Source organism: Hemiscyllium ocellatum, chromosome 3, assembly GCF_020745735.1.
Source record: "Hemiscyllium ocellatum isolate sHemOce1 chromosome 3, sHemOce1.pat.X.cur, whole genome shotgun sequence".
NCBI classification, from domain to species: Eukaryota; Metazoa; Chordata; class Chondrichthyes; order Orectolobiformes; family Hemiscylliidae; genus Hemiscyllium; species Hemiscyllium ocellatum.
In genome coordinates this window covers 79,912,641-79,920,742 of record NC_083403.1, presented here as the reverse complement: position 1 = coordinate 79,920,742, position 8,102 = coordinate 79,912,641, and the positions used below count along the sequence as shown (strand labels likewise).

At 41.1% G+C, this 8,102-nt stretch overlaps 1 pseudogene; it reads left to right on the top strand.

Moving 5' to 3' along the window:
* Window positions 1–227: 227 nt before the first annotated feature.
* LOC132835637 (trace amine-associated receptor 4-like) overlaps window positions 228–8,102 on the top strand; it is a 39,486-nt pseudogene continuing 31,611 nt past the window's right edge.

Below are 8,102 nucleotides of genomic sequence, written 5' to 3'. Positions count from 1 at the left end.
ATATTGTCTCTTATTGCTTAATTAATTAAATAATACAATATTACAAAATTACAAGAAAGCAGAATAAACTTAATGGAATTTGAGCAGGTAGAAAATAAATATTAGAAAAAGAACTGAAGACAATGGTGAAGGAGGATGCCTGAGCTGGGGCTCATCTGCTGCAATTGCCTTTCTTTTTTTTTCTTTTTACTAACTTGTCGTCCTGAGCTGGGAATGTATCAGCGAAGATGAGGAATCCCAGCACAGACTTGAGTGGACCCAGTGAGGACCTCTCGGCAGCAGTAAGTGAGCCTCTACTTGCTTTTACGGGTTTAATACAAGATCAGGCATTGGAATTGACAGCTTTTATGTCGATGGAAGTGACATCAATGAGGTAGGCCCAGTGGTGAAAGATGATGCCTGAGGATTGGCAACTTGATCATTGGTTGATTCCTGCGCTGACACAGGTAAAGCAGTGGCGGAAGGGATCACAGGGACATCGATGAGGTGGACCCAGCAGCAAGAGATGCAATTCTGATGTTGGTGGGTCTGGGGACAGGCAGCAGTGGCAGAGAAATAATGGTGGAAGATGGCACCTAAAGAGTGGCGACTTCAATGTTATTGGGTCTGGTGTAGATAGCAGCAAGGTGGTGAAGGAGAGATGGCGGCGCAGGTGTCATTGTCGATGAGCTAGCTCAGCACTGTTGGACTCTCCTTAAGCTTCATCTTTCTATTTTATTTCTAATCCTTAAACCTATTCAAAATGGCACCAGATTGTGATGACAGTGGAAAGCTTTTCACTGTATTTTACTGTTTTTCTCACCACAAAAGACATGAGGTGGTAATATCATTGTTTCATTCAATATGGGTTATCTGATTGACAGCCAGTGTCTTTAGGAAATATCAGAATTACATTGAGTTTAACAGTATTAGCCTAACAGCTGTTGTCCTGTTTTCATTTTTTTCTATTATTTCATAGATTTTTCAGATGGTTGCACAAGTAAATTATTTGGAGATGCCTGACTGTTGCCAGTTTGAACAAAACTTGTGTTTCTTCAAAGGGTATTCTGCAACAAGATGTACAACCATTGATGTCTACACTGAGATGATGAAGCTGCACACTATAAAGGCTAATGTCTCCTTATTTCTGCTTGATAGTGGTCGCATTTCCTGTCTCAGGCTATTAACATGGTCTGGGGCTATTTCAATACATAACCATTCCTTTGTAATGATTGTAGCACCTGGAAAAGATAAAGGAAATTTGAGCCCAATGCTGGACTATGCAGCTCTGGTCACAACTCTATAGTAAAGACGTGTTTCCACTGGAAGGGATGCAGAGGTGATTCAGCAGGATATTGCCTGGGTTGGAGCATTTTAGCTCTGAAGAGAAGCTGGATAAGCTGGGGTTATTTTCTTAATGAGTCAGATTTGCTGTCAGAAGACCAGGTTAAACTTCCAGAAGTGGAATAATGAACAGCCTGTATGTCTTTGTGTCTTTTGCCTTTCCAATAACTACAGATACCCTTTAACCAGCAGAACCGAAGTCCAACGTAGTGTAATATATCACTGAGGCACCCAAAAGAATGTTCCACCTCATAAGGTTTTGCCCCTTCCCTAAATGGAATGCTAACTCTGTTCTCCCTCCCCAGGATTTAAGAGTGAAAAGGAGCAAGGAGATACAAAACAACAGATCTGCATCTTTTTCCATACTTTTGCACAATAGAAAATGAACATTCAGTCAATAGTATTCATGAAACACGATACTTCCACATATACTGCAATATTAAAACCATTACATTCCTCTTGAATAATCCTTTATGATAGGAGTATACTATCTTCCTCCTGGTGCCATAGCAGTGTATAATTGCCTTTAAGTTTGCAGATAAATACAAATATGGTTAACAGTAATTTTATTTTGGTTTTTCCTTAATCTGTTTTACCTGCGCTGTAATCTTGTACAGCATAAGGTAATTAAGATAAGTCTTCCTTAGGACGAAGTGTTTTATATGCAATTCAAAGTTTAATCCACAAACAACAAAATAATCAAAAATGTTGTTCTTCCTGTTTGCAGATCTCCCTTTATAACTTTGAATTGAGTAAAGACTGAAACCACCGGAGGGCACATGTGGCTTACTTTCTTAACCAGTAACAATGATTTAATTATATACTGTGATATTTTCATCCGGCGAATTTCCTAACACAATATTTATAAAATATACTCAGTCAACATTGTATCCTCTTATTTTTACACAGCATACATTGCTATGTTACAATAAGTTTAATTTGAGGCATATCCTTTCATTAAGTGTGTTCAAATATTGGATTGAAGATGGTTTTGCATAAGTATATTTACAGGAAAATGTTTACAATATATAATTGCATGGTCATACTGATCTTTGACATTGCTCAAATGAGACAAGGACTCAAAATTAGAATAAAAGTAAAATGCTGAGGATGCTGGAAATCTGGAGATAATCCTGGAGAATCTCAGCTGATCATGGAGTCATATTGCACAAGAAGAGGCCCTTCAGCCCATTGTGTCTGTGCCCACTTAGCTAAAATAATCCCACTTCCCCGCACATAGCTCATTGGCTTGAATGTTATGACTTCTCAAGTCCTCATCCACATTCCTAGAGGTGAGGTTTCCCACATCTACTACCCTCCCAGACAGTGCATTCCAGATTCCCACCAAGCTCTGGGTGAAACAAAAATTCCCTTTTAACCTCCTGCCTTTCACCTTAAATTTATGCCCCTTTGTTATTATTGACCCTTTAAACAAGGCGTTCAGCTGCTTCCTATCCATCCTGTGCACACTCCTCTTAATCTTATACATCTCAAAAAGGTCCTTCCTCAGTCTTCTCTGTTTGAAATAAAATAACCCGAGCTTATCCAGCTTCTCTGAAATGCTCCAACCCAGGCAATATCCTGGTGAATCACTTCTGCATCCCTTCCAGTGTAAACACATCTCTACTATGGAGTGGTGACTGCATACCCCAGCTGTGGCCTAACCAAGGTCTGGTATAGCTCCAACATAACCTTCCTGCTCATAATCTATGTCACGATTATAAATACAAATGTCCCGTATGCCTTCTAATTTTCCAATCAATCTGTCTTGCCATCTTCAGGAATCCGTGGACATACTTCTCTGATCCTCTGAGGTACCTCGTGTCTTACTATTTATGGATTACTTCCTAGTCTTGTTACCTCTTCAAAACTGTGTTACTTCATTTTTCAGGCTTTAAATTCCAACTGCAACTGATCTGCCCATCTGACCAGCCCATCTTCCTCAGAATTAACCAACCAGTCAATCTTTATGTCATCTGCAAACTTACTTACCATTCCATCCAACAATAAGGGACTCAGCAATGATCCTTTCGGTTTGCAGCAGGACACTGACCTCCAGTCACACAAACATCCTGCTACCACCATCCTTTGTCTCTGATCACTTGACCAATTTTGGATCCAACTTACCAGGTTGCCCCACATCCCATATGCTTTTAGCTTCTTTATCAGTCTTCCATGTTCTGTAGTACCCTGTAAAAGGCTTTACTGAAATCCATATAACCCTCATCAACTGTACTACCCTCAACTACACACTTGATCAGTTCCTCAAAAAATTCAAGCAAATTTGTCAGGACTGATGTCCCTCTGACATGCTGTGTATCTCCAATCAAACTTATCTCTTCAAGTGGAGATTAAGAACTTTCAGAACTTTCTCCAATAGTTTTCCTATTGTGAGACTTGCTGATTGTAATTCTCTGGTTTATCCCTACCTTCTTGAAAAGTGGAATCCCAAAAGCTGATCTCCAGTCCTCTGGCACCTCCCCAGTGGCCAGAGAGGAATTAAAAATTGTCATTGGGCTCCTGTAATTTCCTAGGTGAAAGTGAGGACTGCAGATGCTGGAGATCAGAGTCAAGATTAGAGTGGTGCTGGAAAAGCACAGCAGGTCAGGCAGTATCCGAGAAGCAGGAAAATCAGCATTTCGGGCAGGAGCCCTTCGTCAGGGATGAAGTCCTGATAAAATGCTCCTGCCCGAAACATTGATTTTCCTGCTCCTTGGATGCTGCCTGACCTGCTGTGCTTTTCCTGTAATTTCTTCCCTAGTCTCCCACAGAAAACTGGGATACACTCATTCGGATTTGTCCACTTTAAAGCCTACCAAAGCCTTCAATACCTCTTCACTCCTTATGTCAATCTGCTCCAGGACTTCAGGACCCTTCCTCCCAAATGCTGTACCTACAGCCTCCTTCTCTGGAATGAAGATGGATGTGAAGTATTTGTCACTGTACCAAATGTCCTTGGGCTTCACACACAATTTGTTTCTTTGACCCCTAATGGGCTCTACTCTTGCCTGGTTATCATCTTCCACTTACCATCGTTATAGAATACTTTTGGGAGTCTCCCTAATTTTACCAGCTTTGTACAGTATTTTCATGCTACCTTACTTGCTGTCCTAATTGGTTTCTTACTCTCCCTCTCTTGTGAGGTTGGGCTGGAGCGGAGGGAGTGGAGGGCTGTGCATTTTCTAAATTTCACTAAGTAGCCATTGGTTTGCTCCCTTTGCACCTGCTAAAAGCAGTCATTTTCCTTTACATCCGGTCCTGAATATTCCTAGATATCCAGGATTCTATGTTTGTTGTTCCTACATGCCACCTAAAGGGAACATATCAGGCCTGCATTCTCACCAATTAGATTTTGAATGTCCCCACTGTTCTGTTGTAAATTTACCCATACATAGCTCTTCCCAGTCTACTTTGGCCAGATCCTGCCTTATTTTAATAAACTCTGTCTTTCCCAATTCAAGACCTTTTCTTGCAAGTCATCCCTTTTTGTTTTCGTAAATTTAAATCATATGACGTTGTGGTCACTATCACTAAACTAATTCCCTTCCCTCATCCCCATGCCAAATCAACCACCTGCCTGGCTTCATTCCTTAGAATTAGATGCAGGACTATATCCCCCCTTGGTGGACCTTCTATGTGTTAACATAAAAAGCTCTCCTGAATGTATTTCAAGAAATCTTACCCCACTAAACCCTTTACACTATAACTAGCCCAATTAGTATTAGGGTCATTGAAATCCCCTAATATAAATATCCCACTACACCTTGGTAAATTATCTACATTTGCTTCTGTATTGCTTGCTAAATGCTTGGGGCCTATAATACACTCCCAGCAATCTAAGTGCCCCCTTTCCCCCCGCTTAGTCTCATTATGAAGATTCTTCCCAGGGTAATACCCCTCCTTATAATAACCGACTCCTTAATTAATAATGTGACACCATCTTTTACATCCTCCCCCATCACAACAAAAGTTCCTCAACCCCAGAATTTTCAGTCCTGCCCCACCCTCACCCACTTCTTTGTGATGAAAATGTGTTGCTGGTTAAAGCACAGCACGTCAGGCAGCATCCAAGGAACAGGAAATTCGACGTTTCGGGCCGGAGCCCTTCATCAGGAAGGCTGATGAAGGGCTCCGGCCCGAAACGTCGAATTTCCTGTTCCTTGGATGCTGCCTGACCTGCTGTGCTTTAACCAGCAACACATTTTCAGCTCTGATCTCCAGCATCTGCAGACCTCACTTTTTACTCACTTCTTTGTGATGGCAACATTATCATAATTTTACATATCAATCAGGCCCTTAATTCATTTGTTTTACCTAAAATACTCTTAGCATTAAAATAGAGGTTATCCAGCCTCACCTTATTCAGCTGAATTGCAACATAGCTGATCTCTCTCTGTCCTCACTCCTTTACTTTGTTGTGCCATGTGGGTACTGTGCTAATGCTCTGTATCCCCTCCCACTACTGAAATAGTTTAAACTCCTTCCAACAGCACCAGCAAACTCACCTGTTCTGATTCAGCTGCAGATCATCCTGTTATTGTCTTTCTTACTTAATGCAAAAATGGTCACAGTTATCCAAAATCCTCCCTCCTCCATTAACTTCTGAGCTACACATTCATTGCCCTGTACTCCTATTTCTGTACTCATTAATGCATGGTACTGGAAATAATCCAAAGACTACAGTTTTAGTGGTCCTGTATTTTGATCTATTGCCTAGTTCCCTGAATTCTTGATGCAAGTTTTCATTCATAATCCTACTTAAATCATGGATACCAAAATGTACCAGAACCTCAAACGTATCACCCTCCACATTCAGGATGTCCTGCAATTCTCCAGTGATGTCCTGGCCCAAAGCAGGCAACATACAATCCTAAAGTCACATCTGCAGTCGCAGGAATACCTATCTCCACCCCTCACAATCAAATCCCCTATCATTATTTGTCGTAGACTCTTATTCCCACCTGGCTCATTTTCAGCTGAGCCACCCATAGTGCTATGTTCCCCAGAGGAACCTTCACTGACATAATTTTCCAAAACAGTTAGATTGGGATGCCTTCTGGGGTATTCCTGTCTGTCTGTCCCACCCCTTTCCTCCAGGTGAAAATTAGAACTGCAGATCAGAGTCAAGATTAGAGTGGTGCTGGAAAAGCACAGCAGCTCAGGCAGCATCTTAGGAGCAAGAAAATCGAATTCCTGATAAAGGGCTTTTTTCTGCTCCTTGGATGCTGCCTGAGGTCAGTTGGTTTGATGGTGAGGTTGGGTTGGAGCGGAGGGAGTGGAGGGCTGTGCATTGTGAGGGCAAGAGGTTGGAGTGAGTGAAGTGGTTTGACAGGTTGAGGCAGTTGTTGTCACGGCGGCAGTTTGAAATGAAGAGGTCAACGGCGTGTAGCAGGCCAGCAAGGTGTGTCCAGCTGGATGGGGTGTGTTGGAGGTGGGAGAACTGGTCCTCGATGGGAGGGTGGGTGCCTTGGTTGTAAAAGTAGGCATAGAGGCGGAGGCCGGCAAAAGAAACGTTCAAGGTCGCAGCATGTGTCGAACTCATTAACTGTGGAGGGATAAAGGTGAGGCCTTTACTGAGGACTAAGCGTTCACCTTCAGTGAGGGGGAGATCTGTGGGGAATAGTGAAGACGCGGCAGGGATGGGACCTAGGACCTGGAATGGGGCTGGAGTTCGAGGTGGATTTCTTGAGGAAGAGTCATGCTTAACCAATTTGCTGAAATTTTTTGAAAAGCGAACAGAGAGAATTGATAACAGTAATGTTATTGATAGGATATAAGAACTTCCAAAAAACTTTGATACAGTGCCACAGAACAGACTTGTGAAAGTAACTTAAACACTAAATGTAAGTTGCCAAATATTTTTCATTTTGGACAAGACTGGAAAGGGAATTGGGCGATGCTATATAACTAAAATACCAGGGAAGTTTGCAAGTTGAAACATCAAATGCAATTGTGTGGTAGATTTGCAGCTATCTAAGACTATGTTGATTTTGGATCAGTGACACTGCAACATGATTCAGAATCAATGGCACCAGGAGTTTTTAATGGAAAAACTGCCTGATAACAACCTTCAGATTAGTTGAATTGAAGTTTGTTACTAACTTATGAGAGCAGTGCTACCAGAAACTTGCAGCATTTGTAAACAGAAAACAATTTTCTCCCCTCTCTGTCCATAAGTGAAAAGGCAAAAAAAGTTAAAAGAAAGAATTCTAATGCAAGAAAAGGCATTAGTCCACGCAACAACTATAGAATTGAAGAATAACCATTGTTCTACAGACAATACTGTGTCAGCATTGTTAATATGAAAAGAACTGAGAGTCAGTTTCACTTACCTTTGTGGTTTGTACCTGGTCTAAAGAAATCATTTTTGCTACTAGATTCTTGCACTCAATGTGTATTAAGGATTGTCTTTTTTGTCTTATGGATGTGTGCTTGGGTAATAAACATGCATAATTTAAGTTGCATTGTAGCAAAGTAGTGATCTTTTATTTTCTCTGCTATTTGTTAAAGAATAAGTTTGTTTACAATTGCTAGTTATTTTCTTGTTAATGAGGAAACCTGATGTGAATTGCATTAGTCCTAAAAAGTGGTCAATTGGACAAATTGATCATCAAGAGTCATAGAAGTTTTAAAGAGGCCCTTTGACCCAATGTGTCCAGTGTTAGTCATCAAACAACCGTTTATTCTAATCTTATTTTCAGCTCGTAGCCAGTAGCCTTATTTGCTATGGTGTTTCAAGTGCTCATCTAAATAGTTTTTTTAAAATTTCTTAAGGGCTC